The sequence below is a fragment of the Phaenicophaeus curvirostris genome, chromosome 1 (assembly GCF_032191515.1).
Source record: "Phaenicophaeus curvirostris isolate KB17595 chromosome 1, BPBGC_Pcur_1.0, whole genome shotgun sequence".
NCBI lineage: Eukaryota > Metazoa > Chordata > Aves > Cuculiformes > Cuculidae > Phaenicophaeus > Phaenicophaeus curvirostris.
Window position 1 is genome coordinate 153,482,345 of NC_091392.1, and position 24,436 is coordinate 153,506,780.

Here is a 24,436-nt window from a genome sequence, read left to right on the forward strand (position 1 = left end):
TGATTTCATCAGTAAAAGGAACAGGTTGCCTGTGGTTTAAAACACAGTACTTGACACTAGGTTATCTTTAAAGATTCCTTCTAATCCATGTCTTTCTGTGGTTCTATGAACTTAAGTCCCTGAAGGTAGAGCTATTAAAACGTTTCTGTAATAAACTTTTTTCAACTGAATCCTTCACTTTGTAGAGTCTTTTGTCTCCTTGGGGGTTCTACTTCAGTGAAGAAACAAAATTGCATTGTACACATGCATACAATGCACAGTTTACACAGTAAATACAGACATTTATGATTTCTGACAGCATAAATATATGAACAAATGAAAACAAGAGTTTATGTATAAAAGCACATCCACTAGTGCATCTGGAATCCAGATAAATAAATTTTAAAAAAGGTAGGCTCTATGGCTTTTCCTACAGAGAATTCAATTGTGTTTCTTGTTCAGATTAATTGACTTAAAGGTTCATCCTGATGACAAAATTGCTTCATGTCATCTAATCAGTGATTCCTGTCACATGTCTGTTCCTAGAAAATGCACAGTAACAGGGTGTTTTTTTAACTCTTATTCACTGTAAATCATTAATCAAGAAAAATTCTAAACTATCTAAAAATAAATTAAAAAAACAGAATTGGAGTGTTCTCATAAACATAAGCAAAGGCAAAATATGTTTATGCCTTGCAGAATACCACTGAAGCTATCTAAATAGGAAGGGTATGCACCAGAGTCTTATAACTAGGCTGGTTTTGCTAATAAAGAAAAGGGTTAAAAGGAATGGATTGGCTGTAAGCAGGGTCTGCCTAATATATCTGTTTGACAGAGCCCTATGTTTGATTGACACAGTCTGACCGGTCTTCTCATTGAATCATATTTTGAACTTATTTCTCTGTGGCTGAGACCCCTGTTCAGAGTGCATGTGTCTAACAGCTAGGAAACTTCAAGCTGGACTATTCAATGCGTAGGATATGAGTGGCAATTGCCAGCATCTTGAGAGAGAGAGAGATGCCTCCCTGACAAAGCATTCAGCTGCCCTGGAGGAAAGCAGGAACTGGGAAAAGTGGAGGAGACTACAGTCTGTAGACCAACTACAGGATAGACACAAACTTGTATGTGTCACCATTAGTAAACTTGACATAGTAAGATGTCCATAGTGACTCCATAAAGATCATATGGGTTGAGCATAGATATTAGACATATCTGAAGTTTCTCCTAGCATCTGAGGGATCTGTGAATGTAGGTATGATTGTGCATCAAGAAAATTTAGAGGATCAATCCTGGTTAATCTAAAAGTAAGCTGTAGACTAGCCCTCAGATTCATGTTTATGTGAGTGCTACCTGTGTTTACAGGGGTTCCTGATGAGGGTTCGTTCTCTGGGTTAGTCATGGGACTTGCCATGACTGCTGTACATTCACGCATATATATATGTGTGTTTATCAGGAATATATCCTCAGCCTCACCTCTGATCGCACCTAGTACTACAGAAACATATGCAGTCATTCAGCTGTGATAGAGTAACCTGCTGTGCCTTAAAGTCCACTAAATTGACTCCGTTTACTACTTTACTGGTCTGTGAAGGAGAAATCCTGAGTCCTGAAGTCCTCTGATTCAAGGAACCACAGGTGCAGAGACTATTTTACATGGGGAATCTCCACAGTGTCTCAGGGTGAGGTGATCACATAACATGATGCAAAAACTGGTATCACTTCACTATAGACTTGGCTTCCTACTCTGTCCTGTTGTGTTGCCATCTGCCCAGGAGTCAAGAGTTAAAGATGCCAAAGCTCATTCTTGCTGACACTAATTTCAAAAAAACTCTTAAATGAGAATGGGAACAATTTTTGGTATCGTAAAAAAAAACAAACAAAACCACACAACCCCAACCCAAGCCAAAACAAAACATTTCTAACACAGCAAAAACCTTTTCTTTATGTTTTCCCATAGTTGTTCTTCCCTTTCCCAGCCTTTGATCCTTACCTGAGACATTTCATTTTAAGTTTTGCACAGTAGCAAAATTCAGTTCCTCACTACATTTCATAATAATCCTATAGCCCTTTAGGCAGTAATTCAATTTATTTTGCATGGTGTTTCAAAGAGAATCTTTCTTTCCTCAATCCTTTGGTTAGCTTCACAAAAGGGATAATGGTTTTATCATTATCATTTGATGGTTTTAGAAGCAGCTGATTAAGTTCCTAGGGTTTATGGTCTGTCATTCTTTGACTGATCCTAGATGGGTGTCTGTGTTTAACTCGGTGAGCTTTTAGTCACAAAACTAAAAATGCTGTATAGGGAGGCAAGTGACAATGAAGTGACATCAGAATTTACTTCATGTTACAGTCATACCTCACCCTGAGACACTGTGGACATGCCTCTCTAAAATAGTTTGTGGTTGTCATGCCTTCAATCACCAGTTGGAGTTTAAAGCAGATGAGAAACAATTGGTCTTCATAAAATGCATTTCATAGTAGAGGTTACCACAGTGAACCAAGATTAACATTCTGTGATGATAAGTTTTACCAAGGAAGATTTGCAACAGGAATCTAGTACAAGGAATACAAATGAAGGATAAGAAAAATTAGTGTGATTCCATGAAATAAGGAAAATACTGTACCTCTATGCAAAGAAATGACTACTTACAATGCAGAATTATCCATTAGAAGTGAGTATTAAAATCCGTTATATGTGAGTACTAAAATACGTAACAATGAGATTACATTTTGTTCTTTACTATTTGGATCTTTCCATAAAGAAAACAGGGTGCAATATATTTAACCATGTGGGAGGAGAGAGAAACCATCCACAGTTCTGAGCACATAAGGCATGTGTTTAGTGAAAGGCAGAGTTGAAAGTTTACAAAGAATTATTTTTAAAAGCTGATAAAGAAAACTTCTGTGTTCTGACAGAATCCTGAGTAGCAGCCCCTATACTGTAATAACTAACAATAAACCATTTAAAGTCACAGAAGATTTCTTGTGTCTACACTCTTTTTCCTTTCCTGAGGGATGTTTTTTGGTTACGTTATCTGATTAAGGCTAATCAGAATAATGTAAAGACCAGGAAGGATCAAGGGAACTGTGACAACTGAGATACCCTAACAACCCAATCTGTGCAAACCCAGTACCTTGCATCAGCTACTACCTTAGAAGAATAGAGGAGAATTAGATCATTTTCCTTGAAGTGAAACCTATGAAGTTGATTCAACTAAACAAATTCTCTGGGTAGTCACACAAACTAAAGAGAATTATTGCCTCAAGGGGTATAGAACCATTGTGGTATAAGATGGATTTCATTTCTTCATATGGAATTAACTGCATGTGTGCAACTCCATGTGTGAGACTGCAATTTGTGGGTCCCAATATATTCTGTAGTTACACAAGCAGCTTAGAACTGAACTGGACATGGCCTTCTGATGAAAATGTTAACATTTAAATAGTAGATCATTAAAAACTGTGTGATTTGTAGTGTAAGATTAACAGATCTGATGCTACAATGGTAGGTAATTTTCTGACAACATTGTTTTATTTGTATAGTGAGAACTAACAGAACCATTTTTCTTACACTCACTTGTTCATGACAGCTGCTCATGTAAATAATTATTTCATTATTATCTGGAAATGACAGTTTTAGCAGTGAATCCTTCTGTCCTAACTTTTACTTAACTTAGTGTTTTGAGCATATTTTTCTATTTTAATCAACTGTATATTGTTCTCTTCTGTGTGATAAGCTAACAGTGAGAAATGTCTAATTTGGCTGTTTTTAGTCAAATCTTATAAAAACATATTTCCTGTTCATAACATTTCTGCTAGCAGAAATTTCTGAAGAAAATTACTAAATACAATAGAAATATGTAGAATATATATAATATATAGAACTGATGTATTCTTTAAAGATACATAATTTAATAGAAAATTTAGTTTTCCATAGAGATATAAGAATCATAGAATCTTTTGGTTGGAAAAGGCCTTTGAGGTTACCAAGTCCAACCATACCTGTCCTATACTAAACTGTATCTCTGAGCATCTCTATTTTAAATACCTCCAAGGATGGTGACTCAACTACCTCTCTGGGCAGCCTGCTTCAGTGCCTGATAACCCTTTTGGAAAATATATTTTTTATTACATTTTATAAAATATTTTTATGAAAATCTACACTGAATTTCCCTATTTTGAACCAACAACAAAATCTTAACACATTAAGATATCCAGACCTAAATAGAACATAAAATAATACTTCTGTTTATACACTAGTTATAATGGTGCATGATACTTATAATAACATCATAGCACTAGCGCTGGATAAGAATTCAAATACTTTGTGCAGCTTTGTGGAAAACTTGATTTCTTATTTTAGAGCTTTTAATTTATTTTCTGTAATTTGGTTCTTAAAATACTAAAAAGGCATGCTGTGTTTTAAAATTTTGTCCTGTGCTTCAAGCTTGAAATTTAATTTTACAAGTCCTCAAGATTACATCTCTAGGCAAAAATATTCTTATTATTCTTAATTAAAGAAAGATGTGGATTAAATAGAACTTAAGCTTTGGGAAACTGTCAGATTGAGATCGAAATAAAACGAAGTTTCTTAATGATCCATATCTGACTGCTTTGTGAATTATTCCTTCTAAAGGCAATGCCTAGCTTTCTACACATGCAAAGAAATAGAAATATATTCACACACTATGTTTAATGGACTCAGTAAGAGATACCACATATGTACATTGATATCTAAGCTAAACAGAAGCCTCCTTTGGCATATCATTAGCATCTATCTATTCCATCAACTATACAAACCAGATAATCTACCAGGAATGTTTCAATAGGTAACTAAAACACTGTCACAAATTGCCTAAGTTTGACTGTCATGGTTTAGCCTCCAATCTGTGAAACAGAATTTGTAACTCTAATATAGTTCTCCATCACAGTCTCCTCACGTTAAACACGTGGTTTGAGTTTGCTAAGATTCTGAAATTCATAACGACCAATCTATAATATAAAGTGAGGTAGTTTAGTTAACCGACAGGAAACACAAAATGATCTTAATATCTCTGCTCTAATCACTCTTCTAAAACAAGGATTGAAAATTTTAGGCTGGGCTGAGGATCAATATAGTAAAAAATGTTTACAGACTGATCAACTTATCAGCTATTAGGGGAAGGATTTTACTGCCTCAATGGATATTCCTGTTTTGAGCTGTCCTGAAGTATCTGAGAAATCTTTGCTGATTTGGCAGATATGACAAAACTGCTATAAAAAAAACCCTGAAGCATCAGCTAACTGTTGGGTAAGGTGCCCATGGCTTTCTCAAAGTACATCTTATGTACTAGTTGTAGAGAGCAATAAGGTCTCCCCTCAGCCTTCTCTTCTCAAGGCTGAACAACCCTAGTTCCCTCAGCTGCTCCTAATAAGACTTGTACTCCAGCCCCTTCACCAGCTTTGTTGCTCTTCTCTGGACACTCTCCAGGACCTCAATGTCTTTCTTATAGTGAGGTGCCCAGAACTGGACACAGTATTCGAGGTGAGGTCTAACCAGTGCCAAGTACATGGGGAGAATAACCTCCCTGGACCTGCTCGTCACGCCGTTTCTGATACAAGCCAAGATGCCACCTGAGCACATTGCTGGCTCGTGTTCAGATGGCTGGAAACCAACACCACCAGGCCCTTCTCCTCCGGGCAGCTTTCTAGACAGACTTCTCCTAGTCTGTAGCACTGCATAGGGTTGTGTGCCCCAAGTGCAGGACCCGTTAAACCTTGTTAAAGGTTGGCCTTGGCCTTGTTAAACCTCATCCCATTGGACTCAGCCCAGTGGTCCAGCCTGTTCAGATCCCTTTGCAGAGCTTCTCTACCCTCCAGCAGATCAACACTTCCACCCAGTTTAGTGTCGTCCGTAAACTTGCTAAGGGTGCACTCAATGCCTTCATCCAGGTCATTGATAAAGACATTGAACAGGGCTGGACCCAGCACTGAGCCCTGGGGAACCCCACTTGTCCCTGGCCTCCAGCTGGATTTCACACCATTTCCCACCACTCTCTGGGCCCAGCCATCCAACCAGTTTTCCACCCAGGAGAGTGTGCGCCTGTCCAGGCCAGAGGCTGACAGTTTCTCAAGCAGAATGCTGTGAGAAACCATGTCAAAGGCTTTACTGAAGTCCAGGAAGACCACATCCACAGCCTTTCCCTCATCCAGCAGCCGAGTCACTTTGTCATAGAAGGCGATCAGGTTAGTTTGGCAAGACCTGCCTCTTGTGAACCCGTGTTGACTGGGCCTGATCACCTGGTTCTCTTGCATGTTCTTCATGATAGCACTCAAGATCACCTGTTCACCTGTTCAAAATAGAATAAGAAAAAGATTTACATTAAACTCATAAAAAAAGTAAGTATTAATAAATGTAAGAAGCATAACTATATGGCTATCATAAAATAATTAAGTCAGAAAAGAATGAAATTATTGGCCAATTTATAATCAATTTTATGTTTGATAAACTGATTGCTCTGAGTTATATGAATGGTTTTCTCAAAATACTTGTGATCAAGGAACAAATTCAATTTCTTGTTCATAAACAGACTTTTTTATCTTCAGTGTAAATAAGCTTTTGAATGACTACTTCTGAGAAATTCAAAAAGATCAAAACTGTTTGGTCTCGTATAAGCCTTTGTGTCTCTAAATACTGTGACTTTTTTTGGCAAAAATATACTTCACACATGCTGCAGCTGTAATATATGTTGAAAAGTGCTGTCATTCCAGGAGACTTGGAAAAATCTTGACTGCAAATCTCACATTAATTTCAGCATAAAGATCCTCAATTCAGCTACATTCCCTGAGAGACTCAACACAGTATGCACATTTAATCTCACTAACATCATTGAATTTCAAATAAACAATTGAGCAGAAGTTCACGTCTGGCACAGAAAATTTCGCTAACTCACAGTGGAGTGAAGGTTCGTATATATTCTTTGAATAATAACTTACTGTTTAAAATATCTACTCAAGAATAATTTCTGATTTCTATATACTTCTCCTTTCGGTGGCTCAGGCCAACAACTCCTTTCTGAGAAAACTCTCCTGAAAACCATTTCTGGGGATTCCTCTAAGGAGGAGACCTTGAAACATTGCTCTCTACTTTTCAAATAAGTGCTCCAAGCAATAACTACATAAAAGCCTGGAACATTTCTAAGGGGAGAAAGAAGTTGCCAACAAGCAGATGGATAAGCAAAAGAACCTCTTTAGCCAAGAAATCTCATTTTTGTGAATCCTATTCTGACTGCCAGAATTGAAATTAATTATTGCTTACAAATCTCTAAGCTTGAATTGTTCCTTGTCTTCTATTATTCTTTCAACCTTATTTGCCTATCAACTCATCTATCTTAATGGTGATGTGCATTCTTTCTGATATAAGAGAATATTCCAGTATCTTTCTGAACAAATGTATCCTTTCTGAAGCAGTCAAATTCACATGCCCATTTGTGGTGTTTCTTTAAATATATAGTCTTTCATCAACCAGTAACTTTTTTCCATAGAAACTACTAATAGTCTAATATTACACTTAAAATGGTGGGCTTACAGTTAATACTCCTGTTAATTATTTAAATATATGTGGTTTTGTGGATATTTTTAGGTAAACATTTATAAGTTTTTTTGAGCAATTTTTTGTAAAGTGACTAAACATACCGATCTGGATGAGATAGAAAGCCAATACTTCAGAAAAAATCATCTAAATAACTGCATAGTTTTAAAGAAAGGTGTTATTTTCAAGAAGACTAGAAATACCTTTGATCTATCATGAATACTGATTTTTATATACTCCAGGGCAAAATTATTGAAGTTACAAATTATTATAATGATAGATTTAAAACTATACCAAAGTGACAATAATTCTATATAGATTTAATTAAATTAATAATAAATCTGATTTAAACATTATATAAAATATTATTTATTTTTATGTAAAATTTTGTAAGAATGTGGCTTTTGTCTTTTTGCTTGCATATGATAATTACATTGTTCTTTTTCCACAAACCTAGCTGAATTAAGAGAAGTGCTCCAACATCAGCTTTCATTAGCATAATTAAGATACTCAGTTGTGAATAAATCTTGAATAAAATAAATGTGCAGGTACTTTAGCTTAATGCTTAAGTCAGAGGAAATAGTTTTATTTAACCTCTTCCATGGTGGCTATGCACATAAAGCAAAAAAGAAGAACAGGAAAATTATGTTTAATAAATTCTTCAAGTCCCTCCCCCATTCGCCTTTTTGAGGAAAGCATATTCTATACTTTGCAGCTGAGCTCAAATTCACAGGCTGCTGACATGTTTGCAGAAACCCATATTTCTGTCAGGCTTACAGGAGTACTGCAGGATCAAGAGGTTTAAGGTCTATAGTCAGCCTCTTTACAGTATGGTTGAACTTGATTATCAAGCTCTGCCCATAGTGACTGTTCCTGACTGTTCCTAAAGTCAGGAACTTACTTGAACTAAGCGTTATCATAGATTTAGATCAAATAAGTTGGCACGTGGTTCATCCCTGTGGGTCTAAGTCCAGTGGCACATGGCAGAAACAGAGTAGTAGGTTAAGCTGTGGCTGCAGTGCTTGTGTTATCCTGGATGGTAAACTGGTATGTGAAGTGGAGGTAGTACCTGATCCATGTTTCGCAGAATACAGAAAATATATATCTAAATGTAACCATTCAATCTCAATTTTGTCCCATCAGCATTCAGCCACATGTTTGATATTCCCAGGTTGATATTGTATCGTCAGACTCGCTTGATAACTGAAGCAGGGCACTACACATCTTAAGCCCTTTCCACATGTACCTTAGGTCAGCTGAACCAGATGTTTAGCAAACCAAAATCAATTGCAAAAAGAACCAAAGCATCCACTTTCATAATTTGGACATACTGTGTTAAAAAAAAAGTATCATAATTGTACTGTATGAAAGGTAAACAACATTTTTTTGTATTGCAAATATCAAAATTTATGTTAAATTAATTTCATACTTTGTGATGGACATTTTATTGTTTATTATCTGTTTCATTCTTAAGATAACAACAAATTCTCATCATTTTTGCATTTAAAATTAACACTTCAAGAAGTTATTCTTCCTAAAAGGTAATGTTGAACAACAGATATATACTTCATTTGTGTATTAACACTTGATTATGTATCTTGCAGATATTTTTTTTCTAAAAAATGCTTCATTGCAAAGTATAGAACAACACTGAAATATCTAAAAAACCCTTCAGTTTATCTTTCAGTGATCCTAATTCAATAATGATAAGAAGAAAAATATTTAATTCTAGTTGCAAAGAAGCAGAGCAAAATTTTGGTAATAATAATAATAGAACAATAACTACAAAAATAATAATTTTAAAGACATTTTCATTATAGTAATAGTATGTTACAAATTATTTCATCTACAGAAGAATAAAACTAGGCAAATGGATACTAGCTTGTCAGAAAAAGAAAATCCAAAGAAAAGTAATAAAATGTGCTCACTCTTCTGTTTTCCTAGGTCTTATTCTTCTTTTTAGCCCTTGTAGGTCACGATTAATAAGAAAGTTTTTGTTTCATCCACTTATTTGAAATATTTCTGCTTTTTTATTTCACTTAACAGAACATATAAAATTTGATCCCTATGAAATCAATGTAACTGACTTATAAGCATGAAAACTGAGGCAATTGCATTCTGGAATTTGATTTGACAATGGAGTTAGAAATACACATTTAAAAACACATATTTAAAACAAATATCACATTTTTCTATTCTAAAATCTCTTTGCTTTTTTTGGAAAGTGTAGTAATTCTGGATTTAATAATTTGCTTAGTCTTCAAAAGCAAAACAGTTTCTTACTTTCCTCTTTTTGAGACTAAATGGAACTATTACAGCTGAAGAGCACTTGAGGAAATCTTTTCATTGCTATCAGATCTAAGACCCATTTTGGTCGCTGTAATATCTTTGTGTGAAGTAGATTAACGGTATTTATATTAAGTGTTATGTTTCTGTTACCAAAACGGCTATTATAATTATCTTTCCCCTCATTTAAAATATTGGCTTCAATTAGAAATAATTTCTAACCTCGGGGGGGAAAAAAAAGATTCTTTTTTGAATCCTTTTGCTCTGACATTGGGAGGAAACAACTTCTATGTAAAATAATATACATATTTGTAATGTATATTGATCCATATAACTGAATATATGGAGATGTCCAAAAGAAAACAAAAAAAACTTGGGTTTTTTGAGTTTGGGTTTGTGAATTTTTTATCTTTCAAAGCAGTGTAGAATATGCATATTAGTCCCTGGAGGCTTTTCTTTCCCAGGCTGAACAACCCAACTCTCTCAGTCTTTCCTAGCAGGAGAAATGTTTCATCCCTCTTATCATTTTTGAAGCCCTCCTCTCAATCTGCTCCAACAGGTCCGTCTTTCATGTACTGGGAACCCCAGAGCTGGATGCAGTTCTCTGCAAGAGTAGAGGGACAGAATCACCTCCTTCAACCTGCTGATTACACTTCTTTTGATGTAGTCCAGGATACAGTTGCGTTCCTGGGCTGCAAGGGCACATTGGTTGTTCATGATCACCTTTTCATCTACCAGCATGCCCAAGTCTTTCTTCACAGGGCTGCTTTCAATCCTTTCATCCCCCAGACTGCACCAATCATAGAATCATAGAATCATAGAATATCCAGGTTGGAAGAGACCCACCAGATTATCGAGTCCACCATTCCTATCAAACACTAAACCATGCCCCTTAGCACCGCGTCCACCTGTGCCTTAAACACCTCCAGGGAAGGTGACTCAACCACCTCCCTGGGCAGCCTGTTACAGTGTTCCTCCAGTCAAGCTGCAGGACCTTATTTGACCTTGTTGATCCTCATGAGGTTCACATGGGCCCACTTCTCAAGCTTACCCAGGTTCTTCTGGATGACATCCTGTCCCTCAGGCATGTCAGCCCTACCACTCAGCTTGGTGCCATCTACAAACTTGCTGCAGATGCACTGGATCCCTCTGTCTATATCATAAATGAAGATACTAAACAGTACTGGTCACAGTACAGACTGATAAGGGGCACTACTTGTCATCAATCTCCATCTGGACATAGAGCCATTGACCACTGCCCTCTGGAACAGACCATCCTGCCAATTCTTTATCCATTGTATTGTCCACCCATCGAATCCCTCTCTCCAATTTAGAGAGAAGGATGTAGTGAGAGGCTGTATCAAAGGCCTTACAGAAGTCCAGATAGGTGACATCAGCAGCACTTCCCTCCCTTGTCCACTGATGCAGTCACTTTATCATAGAGCACCACTGAGTTGGTCATGCAGGACTTGCCCTTGGTGAAGTCATTCTGGCTGTCCCAAAAATCATTTGTTGACTTAGAAGAACTAACCAAAACAAGTAGAGCTTCCTCTAAACAACATTGTATGCCTTTAACATTTGTTTTAGAACAATAAGTTCTATAAGTCTGCCTTGCAGAAATATCAGTAAATTGATGTAACTGTATAAGTGAATGCCAGAGAGTTTTAATAAAAATGTTATATATAAATGACGTATCTCTGTTTAGCATGGCGTTTTAAGGTTGAAATAATTGATATCAGAATGGCTTGAGAGTTTCACTGCAATATTTAAAAGCCACCTATGAGATCATTCTCAGGATTTAGAAATATAAAAATAAGCCACTAAGTAAACATAAATTTAATTTTATGACATGATAGCTCCTTTGTAGTTTTTGACTTATTTGTTAACATCATCCCTTAATGCAAGTATCTTTTGTTCTCTGAAAACTTTTTTGCTTTTTTCATATTTATCAAGGACAGCCATGGAGATGCAAACTGGCAAGTAACTGATATTTTTCTCTAAGATTTGCACATCAACAACGTGTTCCTTGGCTTACACCCAAATAAAAGGAGAGCTAAGAATTACTCAAAAGAGAACACAGTAGATTTTCTCAGTGATAAATAAAGTTAGGAAGTGTGGTAACATATTTTTTATGTACCACAAACTCTTTTAATAGCTGAAACATAAAAACTAGTCATAGAAAAATATAAGGAAGTTTACAGAAAAAAAATAAATTAAAAGTAGCGATCAAGCAAGTAGCTGTAAAGATTAGAGATTCAAAGATAAGCTACAACTTGGATGCAACTTGTGCAAAACCTAAAGTCAGCAGCAAAACATAAGAAGATAAAAAGAAACTACAGGTATGTTAATTAACTGGCAGTTACAAGAAATACAGATGATACAGGAAAAATCATTGATTCAATTATTATGTTCTGAACTATGGAACATAATGGTTGTGCTGTGACTGAAGAGTATGACTGTAGCTTAGACCAGGATAAGGTAGAAGGAAACTAGAAAGGAGCTACATAAATCAGATTGTAAGATGCCTTTGTGAAATTCCATTGTATAAAGACCTAATTAAAATAATCTTGCATCTCCACCGATGATTGTTCAGCTCTTGCTGATGTTACAAGTTTAGAAAGAGGAGCACTGGGTGCATATGTAAAAGTGAGAAAAGAGGACTCTTGAATGAATCAATAAAAAGCTACTTTGACATCAACACTGCAGAAAATAAGACAAAAGCCTTTGAATATTCAGTTAAATATCTGAACTTAGTAAAAATATACAGAGAGGGTAAAAATATACAGAGATGTTAAAAATACAGTTGTCAGGAGTCATCAAGTAAGAATTTGTCAAGAATTGACTGTCAAACTAATTTAATTTCGTCCTTTCATAGAAAACTTGGCAGAACTCATAAAAGAAAAAAGTAAAAATTATTCACTTTGGTGGTAGTAGAACTTTATTTCCAAATCACATTTTCATAAAAAACCCTGATCGAGTAGATGAAATAAGCAAAAAATGGATGTTTAATGAACTGAAAAACTTCACTTGAAATGTATTAATGTTATCAGAATGCTTTTCTACTGGAGATTCACTGGGACCTATACTGGAACTTGTTCTATTCACTATTTTCAGCTGTAATTGAGAAAGAATAACAGAGTGCCCTTAAAAAATTCCAAATGACAGTAGGGACTGCAAGCACTTTGGAGTGCAGCTTTGGAATTCTTATCTTAACAATATGGAGAAATGGTCTGAAATCAATTATTCCTAAAAAGGAATGGAATGGAATGGAATGGAATGGAACGGAACGGAACGGAACAGAATGTTGTTTTTCAGTTGAAAGGTCTTACTATTATTGTCTAGTCCATCTACCTGACTAACTCAGGGCTGACCAAAACTTAATGCAAATTATTAAGGACATTGTTCAAATGCCTCTCAAACACTGACAGACATGGAACATCAAACACCTCTCTAGGAAGCCTATCCCAGGGTTTGTCCACTCTCTTAGTAAAGAAATGCTTCCTACTGTCAAATCTGAATCTCCTCTTATGCAGCTTTGAACCATTATTACAGAACACCAGGGAGAAGAGATCAGCACCTTTCTCCTCCCTCCTCCTCCTCAGGAAGTTGTGGAGAGAAATAAGGTTGCCTCTCTGCCTCCTTTTCTCCAAATGAGAGAAATACAAAGTCCTTAGCTGCTTCTTACAGGGCACACCTTCCAATGCTCTCATCAGGTTTGTTTCCTTCCTCTGGATGCATTCAAGGACTTTCACAAATTTATTAAAATGAAAGGCTCAGAACTGCACACAATGTTCAAGGTGAGACTGTGCTAATGTTGATCAGGGGGATCAATATCTATCATGACTGCATGGTTATATTATGTTTGATGAACCACAGAATGTTGTTTACTATGTATGTCCCTATTATTCAGTTGATGGGATAAGATTTTTTTACATTAGAAGACAAAAAATCAATAACTTTCTGAGAACAATTGTAATCCAAACTTCATAGATGTTTGAAACTTTAATAGAAATATTATTGCAAAGTAACTGAATTCAACAGGCAAAATTTAATCAATAAATTTCTCCTAAATTTTCTGCTAATCATTCCAGTGATAGCATATAAAAATACCAATCTTTTACCAAAATGTGCTTAGTGATATTAAAGAAATATAGGAACTGATGCTGTCGTGACATGAGGGAAAACAAAAATCTACTGGACTGTCTGCAACACTGCTCAGTATCTGCTCAGCAATTATAAGGTATGCTACTCCATGCTAATCATTCAAAGATTTCCTTACCTTGACAAAAATTTAGAGAATATCTGAACTTCATCAGCATTACAGATATACATCTGAAAGAATCATTTATGAATGTTTTCCATGTAGTCAGGTTCACAACTTCAGCTGGTGAAATTCAGTAGGAGGCTAAATCATATGTTCTGATTGTCCTTTTCACATTAAACTCCAAGAATCTATAAAGTCTATAAATTACGGGCTGTTGTCCACCCGTGGTCAGAAGCCCAGTGTTTCAGAATAATTAATATTTGCTTCTTGCCCAGGTTGGGGATGCATACAGCAAGGGGATGGAGGTGGGAAACAAACCCCCACAGAAAAAAAGACAAACAAGAAACTAGGAGGACAACAAACGCAGCTGGAATGGGGACGAAAAATGGAGAGTGTGAGATAGCTGAGTTCTGTCACTTGTTTTTCTTTTTCTTATATTAGACTAACATTATGTTATGGGAGTTACGCATGCCAGGCATCATAACAGGATTTTACTCTAGTCAAAAGATTCTAGTCAAAAGATTGTCCTCTATAGGAGTATTTTTTATTTATTAATAGCACTATAGCTGAAACTGGGTGCCTCTTAAGAGGGACCCTGAACAAAGAAATCCTTGGATAGTTCCACCCTTACAATCTAATTTCCTCACATGACAGTTCAGACCAATAGAAATACTAAGGTCCACGGTTTTCCCATGATTCACTGGGTCCTTTAATTAATTCTAGATGTCCTGTTTCTTCTCTTATCTTTAAGGTTGCAGCCTCTGCTGATGTTTGTATCTTCCTTGTCTTCCAGCCTGAACTGGCATAGGGGCCTTCTTTTACTTATCATCATTAAAATGCTTAAACTAAGAGGAGGACTAGATCCTGAGTGGCTTAATCTATTACATTCTATTGATCATCTCTAAGCATCTTGTTCAAGGAATGACAACATTAAAGAAACTCATTTCCTTCCTCCACTAGGGAGGGTTTTTATATATGTATTTAGAGTTTTACATCAATTTCTTACAGTTTGGATCGGAATGTTTTTTCTGAAGCAAATCTCCCACATTTTCTCATTTACTGTGCTACTGTGCTTTGATTTGCACAGCAGACTGATCTTGGAGCCTGGAAACTGCATTTCTTTCAGCTGAAACTAAATTACAACTAAACAGAATGGGCTCCAATCCTTCTTGTATTTGGATGAAGCTAGTCTCAGATAAAATCCTTTGAAAGGTTTATACTCTACTAATTCACTCCTATCACACTACACTATTTTCCAGTGTAAACAGAGCCTTAATCATATGGTATATTTTAAGAATCCCTTGCCCAGCTTGAGGATATTTGAACTGACCTGAAGCGGGATATTAAGAAAAAAGCATTTCCATATGAAACACACTACAAGAAAGATTAATCTGATTTAGATTGGGTTATTTTCAGTATTGCAATCCTAGAGGCAACAAAAGCAACTAGAATGTCTATTTCAGTGCTTTTGCACTTGAGTATGAGAATAGACATGCTTAAGATTCTTGTGGAATTGGGGACTCTACAGCCTAGCACCTCTACTAAAAATCAGTTAAATGGAAAAAAAATAATCCACCACATCTTATTTAATATTGCAGATTCCAAACCATTTAAAAGACTATTAGATATTTCTGGTACCTTTTACGTAGACAAGCCTAATACATGTTGGATGTGACAGTCTGTCACAACAGGTATTTTATGGGAGTCCCTACAGACACAATGCAGCCACAAGTTCAATGGCATTCATCACACACTAGGATTAGAAACACACAGAGGTCTATTTTATAGGTTTCAAAGTCCACAGAAGTGATGATACTTCCTGCATTTTTTCGGCAGGTTTTAATAAGATTTAGGAATCTTCTCTCCATATCACTATAAATGTCAATTCAATTTCCTCACAGTGTTGATAACATGATGAAAAGATTGTATTGAAAAGAAGGCCAGAGCCATACATAGGAACAGAAAATTAATTATAGTCACAGCAATCATTGTACACAAGTACATGAGAAGAACTTTCAAAAATTACTCATAAATTACCCACTTTTCTAGACAATATAAATGAGCCTTGGACATTTTTAAAGACTCAGCTGAATAAAGTCTTCAGCAGTCTAGTCTGCTCTCATAGCTGAATGGCTTTGAACAGAAGGCTGAACTTTCCCTTACCAAAACCTGAAATATAGAAATGAAATGCAGAAACTAAGGATCCTTCTGTTTGAAACAAAAAGAAAGTATTTAACCTTACATTTACTCCTAACTCGTAATGTGAAAAAACATCTCTCTGACATTTAATCCTATAAATAGAACTAAGTACAAAAAGAAGTTTAGTATGAGTATTTTGTACTGTTAACAGTGCAAAAAATGTTTAAACCAGCTTTAAACCAGCTCTTATCGTAATAAAATATTAGAGCACATTTTTATCAAGCAAACTGTCATCATGTGAAATCAGAGAAATAAAAAGAAATTTTTGTTTTCTTTCTTTTGGCATCTATTTATTTATTTTCATAAACTACCGAAGTCTAACAAAAATATAAAAGTGGCATTAAGTTATACACTAATATTTCATTACTGGATACCACGTGGGCAGACTATGTTGTAAACTCAGTTACACATTGCTTTCATCTGTTCTGAATACTGGGAAGCATATAAAAATAGTAATTTTTTTAACAGTTTTATAAGAAAAGAGACACATTTTGTATTGACAGATAATTAATTATTTCTAAGAAATATGCAGAAGCACACAGTATCTAAAGTCTTTTTTTTTTTGAATATGAGCTTCATGTTTTCAAATAAAATCCTTCTATTGAAAGAAAGACAAATTCTCTAGGTTAGTAGGCACTTTTTCCAGTATAATATTCTAATCATTTATATTTTTACTGCAAAAAATGAAACTTTTGTTCTGCTTTTTAACAGAAGTGCAAGGGGTGAGTTCAAAAACTCAGCCACCTCTTTATCCACAGTTTTTCATTCTTATCTCAGTCCTTGGCTGTCTTCAAGAAACTTCCAACTGACTTTCCAGAAAAATGCTGCTTTAGAGATACTTCCCAATAGAATAGGTGAAAGCCAAACAAGGCCATTTAGCCTCAGGGTCAGAGTTTGATCCTAGGCTATCATCCATTTAATATCTTTTAAACATAGCCTAGTAAAATATTCTAGTATTTTACAATTCAGTATAATTAATTAATTTTTATTTTATTTGTTTTAGAAACACATAATAGCATCAGTACAATATATAGAAAGTGGGCTTTCATATGAAACTGTTCATGTGATCCAATAAATATTGAGATTGATAGATTTGAAAGAAAAAAAAGAAGGAAAGGAATGCATTGGTTCTGAGAGAATAAAGAACTAATATTGTAATCTCTATGCTAAAGCAAGACATGAGAGTAAAAACTACGAAATCTCAAAAATCTTTGCCAGTTCTACTATGCTTTAGCAATATGAAATTTCATTGCAGCTTGCCTGCATTAGCATATCCTTCCTTGTCTTGTTCATATTTGTGTGAGAAGCAGAAAGATAAACCATACAGTTTCCAAGACTCCAATTCCCTCTCCAAAGTGTTTCCACCGCTAACTGTGTACAATACACAAGGAACTTAATTATGAGATTGAACAAGTGTCTAGAGAAGCTAAAAAATAAGATCAGTTTAGAATATGTCCAACATATTCCAATTGCATTCGAATCCATACGAAGATGGATTCCAGTCTTTGTGGGTCAAGAGATTAGATGCTTTGCTCAGGAATGTGGAGACATGGTTTTGTATCTGTATTTATAATCTATGAGGTTTTAAAGTCAAATTCACCCTTTTGGAAATACAAATGGAATTGAATGGAAATTATGGAATTACATGGAAAAATAAGAAGGAAGATACATGAAAGAATTTGACTTTGGCTTCTGCACCTTGCTTATAGGTTAACAAATTTGTAACTCCAAATTTTATGGTTTTTATTGTTTCTTTGTTGTAGACATGCTAAGGAAAATCAGACCTTGAAGACACAAAAAATAAATGAACTGCTAGAATAGATTATAATGTCCATTAAATCCAGCAGCTGGTAATTCAACTATTCTTTATAAACTGAGGATTTTTTCCCCTCTCACATGTTGATTTTTTTTATATTCTCAATTTTCTTTTTAGTTTTTCAGAACTCAAAATCAATGGAAATACATAAAGGCCTCAATGAAACCATGGACAGATTTTAGAAATATTTGGTACCATAGCAGAACTGAAACACTGTGGGAAAATCAGCAATAAAATCAGCATAATTAGGACATTTAGCATCCCACAGTGTCCTGTCACTTGGTCAAGATTTCTTGAGATGGGTAAGAAGACTCACATTCAAGGCATCTGCAATCCTGACAGGCCATGCTTGGCTCTCAAGGGAGATAACTTCACCTAAGGCCTTTTCATATTCTGTGTGAGCAAATGAGATTGTGCACTACACTTGGGAAGATCATTGGTCTCAGCCTGCTGCAATCCAGAAGAGGTCAAAGAACCTTCAACATAATCACATACTTAGAGATTTTTTTAGATAATTGAATTGCATCATAATATTTGAATATTCATTTTGATGTTTTAATATTAACATTGGCTGTACTTGGAAGATGTCATATTAGTGGAACTTTCCACTAGTTGCAGCAGATCACTTCACCTGGGCCATGATCCAGGTATCAGTTATCCAGGGGGTGTGACTGATGGTCAATCTCTTTCTCAGATGATGGTAGGGCTTCTTTCCAGGCACACAGGATGCTAAGAACAGTGGGGGAACATTTTGCCAGCTTGCCTAGGAAGATGTTATGGAAGATATTATCAAATGTTGTGCTAAGGATAAGCCTTACTACAGTAGAGTCCTCTGTATATGTTCTGCTTTAATCCTCATGAAATAACATTTGACATTTGAATTTTGTTGATTTAGACATATAGTATAAAATTCATACACAATTTTATGCCAGTTTTCTCTTCAAATTCCAAGAACTTATCTTAGGTTCCTGGTCTCAACCAAATATGAAGACTTACAATAAGTTACTTTCTTAGTGAACTCTCTATATATATTATACTGTCTATATATATATGAAATACTATATATATTACACTATATATATATTTATACTATATTTATTATGCTGTGAGCCACTGTATAATACAATTCTGCATACAGATCACTGGATGCCAAGTTAAATAACACCAAGTGGCTAATGTCAGGAGGTAGTGAATGTGTCATAAAATTCATTCAGTTTGACGAAATATTTAAGTAAGCCTTAAGAGTGCTATAAAAACTGAATAATGTGTTGAACTGGAAGAGAGAGAGCACTGTCTCTTTTTGATTTCACCCTTTGTTAAATGTGCCCCAAAATACTTACTTCTTATGCTGAAGAAAACCAGACGGTGAATTTCTCAATAGCTGAAGCTGGCTCCAAACTGACTGACTCAAGGAAGGAAAAGAAGAACTGGAAAAATAGGAAGAACGAGAATAAAAATGGTAGTAATAACAACGAATCTTCATGAAAAAAAATATAGCCTTGTTTCAATGTGGGTTTTATCAGTAAAAACAGTATGCAATTTGAATATTACTTTTCATTACTTCATGGCAGGAGAGTTTGCTGTTATTAAAATTAAATATCTCCTGCCAGGTAAGTAATGGAAATAGACTCACAACAGTTCAGTTCTGAAAGACTTGCTTAGCTAAAGGAAAACACGCTTTAACTCCTAGCACTTACAAAGTTTAGGCTTCCAGGATTATAGTTTTGTTATACTAAATATGTTTCAAGAGAATATATAAGTAGGTAACGAGTAGTTTTGGCAATGGATGTTTTTAATTTGAACTACACCTTCAGGGGCAGCTGCACTATTATGAGACCCTATTGTAGTTTGTATATCGGCACATACAGAGCAGTGTTTGAAATGAAGCACAAAACATGACCTCATTTATGAGGTTGTTTTGAAGATTAAATGGAAAACAAAGCTTCCTAATTATATAAAAAATGGAAAAGGAAGATTGTAATTTTTACCTTTGAGTACAAATAAATATTCATGCTTGCTGCTTATTCCAGCTAAAATATTGCACTTGTAGTTCACTGGAAATCAAGTAAGTAATGTGCTTCATAACCTCTTCAGGTGCAGAGAACTTCAGTCTGCCGTATGCTAGTTCAAGACTTACAGATATATAGTATTTAGCAAAACTAAAAAATTACATTACATTTTACTAGATAATATTAACAAATTGAACACAGCTACTGTTATATAAAGGTATGTTTTGTTTATATTTAAAATTTTTCATATGGTGAAGTTTACATAGAAGCATGCTCAGATAAAACAGATTTTCGTTGCAACTGCCCAACTCTAACTCATTAACTCTTTCTGGTATATGCTAAAAAACAAACAGAAAAACAGATACATTTTTAGGAGGAAGGGTTTCCAAAAGCTCTGGACTTTTTCTGCTGTAATCTAATGAAAAGAAAATCTGCCTGGAAAAGAAACAAATGAGAGAGAGAAGCTCTTATTAACCTTATTTCCTTCTAACACACTGGGAGGAGAAAAGTCAAAAGTTGCTTTCTCAGCAACAACTCTCATGTATGAATAACTGTTTTCTTTCATTCTACTCTGACAAATCAGTTCAATGTCTTGTTTTCTTCAAAAAATCCTCCAAGTTATTGTTACTAACAATTTTTCATTTGTTTAAATTCAGTGCAGTGAAATTTTGTGCAAGCAATTAGAAACAACTGACAGCATAGTTCTTAGTGAAAGAAAAAATTATCTACAGCAACTGTTATAACAGAAAATAAAAGATAATAAAACAAAAATGCAAATTGCAAGCCTTCCAATAGAACTCAGTTTTTATTTAGTCTACTGGTTAAATCGGTAGAGTAAGATTCTTAAGTCACTGGTAAAATTCTAGTATGCATTAAGCTGTCTAGATCTGAGTTTAAGGGAAATTAGCATATAAAGCAAGAATGAATAATGCATGTCTTCATATGGCCTGGTATCCCCAAGGCATAGCTGGAGTAGAAGTGCTGTAGCAGAAGATGGATACACTAATTCTATAAATCTGTACCTTTTACTTAGTAGAGCTGGCAACAGAGAAAAGAGTATGGAAAAGAGAACAGATTGATGCAGAAAAAATGATAATTAGTATATTGAAAACTGAAATTGTAAACTAAAATAATAAAAAATGAAGAAAATTGTGTATGAGTAGTATCAATGATAAAATATTTTTTTTTCCAATCTCTGATATACTATATAGTATATATCTAACAAAGATGTTAATATGAACAGATGTGACTGATAAAGCAGTCATTATCATTTATTAGTCACTGGATGATGCTTAATACCATGGTCTCAAGATAAATTTTCCATGTACTTATTCTTTAAACAAATTTTCCCAAAAAGATGGAAAAAAATCATAATTCACTTGCTTACTTTTTTTTAACTAGAAGTAGCTGTTCACCTAAAAATGCATTCTGGTGTCATTATTTATAAATGTCCCTTAAAGCAATATGACCAACTAAATAGACAGACATATGAGAAAAGGCTGCACATTTTTCAGTGTGAATTTGTTCCATCAGTACAAGAAAAAGAAAATTACAAAGAAAAAAACTTTATAAAATAACACTATATTTATAAACAAATCAACATTAAATTTAGTTGTGAATAAAGAATAGAAGTTTAGTATGTGAAGTTATTTTTTTGAAGCAATTTACATATGAAGTGGAATTCTTGAAAAGGAAATATCTCTAATATAATTTAACCTTTTCTTTAGTCAAAAAACAACAGAACAAATCTGACATAATGATGAAGGATTTTCTAATACTGGGGCAAAAAAAATGACTTAATCTTAAACTGATAATTACTCTAAAGAAAACAATCTCAATAATCTTTTAATGGATAACATTATTTTGTTTCATTAATCTTAGTTACTTCTTGTTATCAGCAATTTACTTTTAGTAAAAAATTAAATTCTACTTCTTAGAATAGAGTCACAGAATCATAGAATGATAAGGATGGGGAGGGACTCCTAGAGATCATCTTGTCCACCCCCTGCTAAAGTAGGTTCATCTACAGTTGTACAGGAATGTGTCCAGGTGAGTTTGGAAAATCTCAGAGAAGCAGAATACAAAATCTCTCTGGACATCCTGTTCCAGTGCTCCATCATACGCACCATAATGAAACTTTTCCTTATATACAGAGGTGGAACTTGCTATGCTCCAGTTTGTGCCTATTGCCCCTTCTCCTGTTGCTGGGTTCCACTAAAAAGAGTCTGGAGCCATCCTCTTGGCACTCGCCCTTTAGATATTTATAAGCACTGATAATATACCCTCTCAGTCTTTTCTTCTCCAGGCTAAACAGACCTAGGTCTCTCAGTCTTCATATGAGGGATGCTCCGGTCCCCTAATCATCTTTGTGGTCATCTGCTGGACTCTCCTCAGTAGTCCCTTGCCTTTCTTGATCTGGAGAGCCCTGAAGGGGGCACTACTCCAGATATGATCTTATTAGGGCACAACAGAGCTCAAAGATAACCTCTGTCATCCTGCTAGACATACTCTTCTTCATGTACCTGGGGATACCACTGTCCTTGGCCATAAGGGCACATTGCTGGCTTATGGTTAGCTTGTTGTACACCAAGAATCCCCAGTCCTTCTTTGCAGAACTGCTTTCCAGCAAGTCAGTCGCTAAATTATATTAGTGCATGAGATGATTCCTTCCTAGGTGCAGGTATCTGCACTTGACTTTGTTGAAATTTCTTATTCCAAATCATTCCTATTTGTCTTCCCCTGCACTGTTAATACTATGGATGCTGATGGGCAGGCCCAACCTGACATCAACAAACCCCAACCACATCAAGACAGGACCAAGCCACCTGCCTGACCTCCTTGGCTTTGTTCTTTTAGGCTTTTGCACCTTTCTTCCTGATATTATCCCTTGTGAATCCTTGAACTACTAATGATCCCATCTCATCACTCCCCCCACCAACTAATCCTGTTGCTTTCTTGTGTTTATGTAGACTTTCTCACTACTCTCTCTCAGCAAAGCAAATCCCTGCTATTTAGCTGGGCCATACTTGAGCTGGCCAAGATACAGCCCAGGTAGTAACCCATGAATCTATTTTTTTTTTCCAGAAGTTGCAGATGCCTAAAGTTCTCAAGCCAGTCATCCTGCCTTACTTATAAGTCTAGTCAGGAACCAGACCTATGTTCTTGAAGACTGGATTTGTCTAGTTTTATGAAATCACCATCATTTGAATCGTAAGGAACCTCAGATTCATATATTCTCCCATATTATTGTTCAGACAGGGCTGACTTTGAGTTCCTTCATGTTGTCTTTGCAATAAAATGGAGAGAAATTCATTCAGGGAATGAGATGGTTAGATTTAACTTAAAATGAGAAGAAATGCTGCCTAGTAGTCCTTATTTCAATAGCTATGACTTCTCAAATAGGGTCATACACATCTCACCAGATGATCTGAGAGTGTTAGGAAATGGAGTGAGATGTTTGAAGACCATCAAGTAAGCTCTCTGAATAGGCATAGCATATATAAATGAGATGAAGACCCTCATAAAAATTAGATGAAAGGTAGTAGCATGGCAACAGAAGCATCCAGTTTTCCAGTAAGAGGGAAACCTTTAGGCAGAGACAAGACTGAGAATTGTGCAAACAAGAGGATCAATGCTCATTGTGTCGTGGTAAGGGAGCACCATGACTTCCAGTTAGTCCTGTCACCTGTATATTTATAACTTTTAGCAAGCTCTGAACATACATCCTTGCACAGTATTTGAGAATCTGGACACACAAAGTCTTTTTAAAATACATTATTATTTTTAAATATATTAATCTAAAAATCTTAATTTCAATTTATAAGAAAAAGAGGAAGATAAACACTTGATTTTTTTTTTTAGTCTGATTTATTCTATAAAGATGTTAAGCATTCATTAGGGATGTGGTGATCTCAGCAAAGACATTAGGGATTATTCCTGCAGTGTTTATTAACAACATTTAATTTCTTTTCTAAAGTTTAAATGGAATGTCCATCTACTTCCTTATAATATCAGTATTAAGTCATTTAGAGAGATTCCAGACGTGGCCAAATTATCCCAAAGAAGATGGCAAATGAATCCCAGAAGACTAACCAACCCAGAAGTATGAATGCAGATCAAACGGACTCCAAAAGTGGGCCCAAAGGAGGAACAGTAAGATAACAGTGCTGCTTCAAAGATGATCTGTGACCCAGAGCACGGAGTCAGTCAGGTGTCCTCAGGAAACTTGTAGACAGAATTAAGTCGGTTTAGAAAAGGGGAAGTACATGCATGGGAAGTTCTGGGAGAAAGTAATTGTTTGGCATAAAAATAAT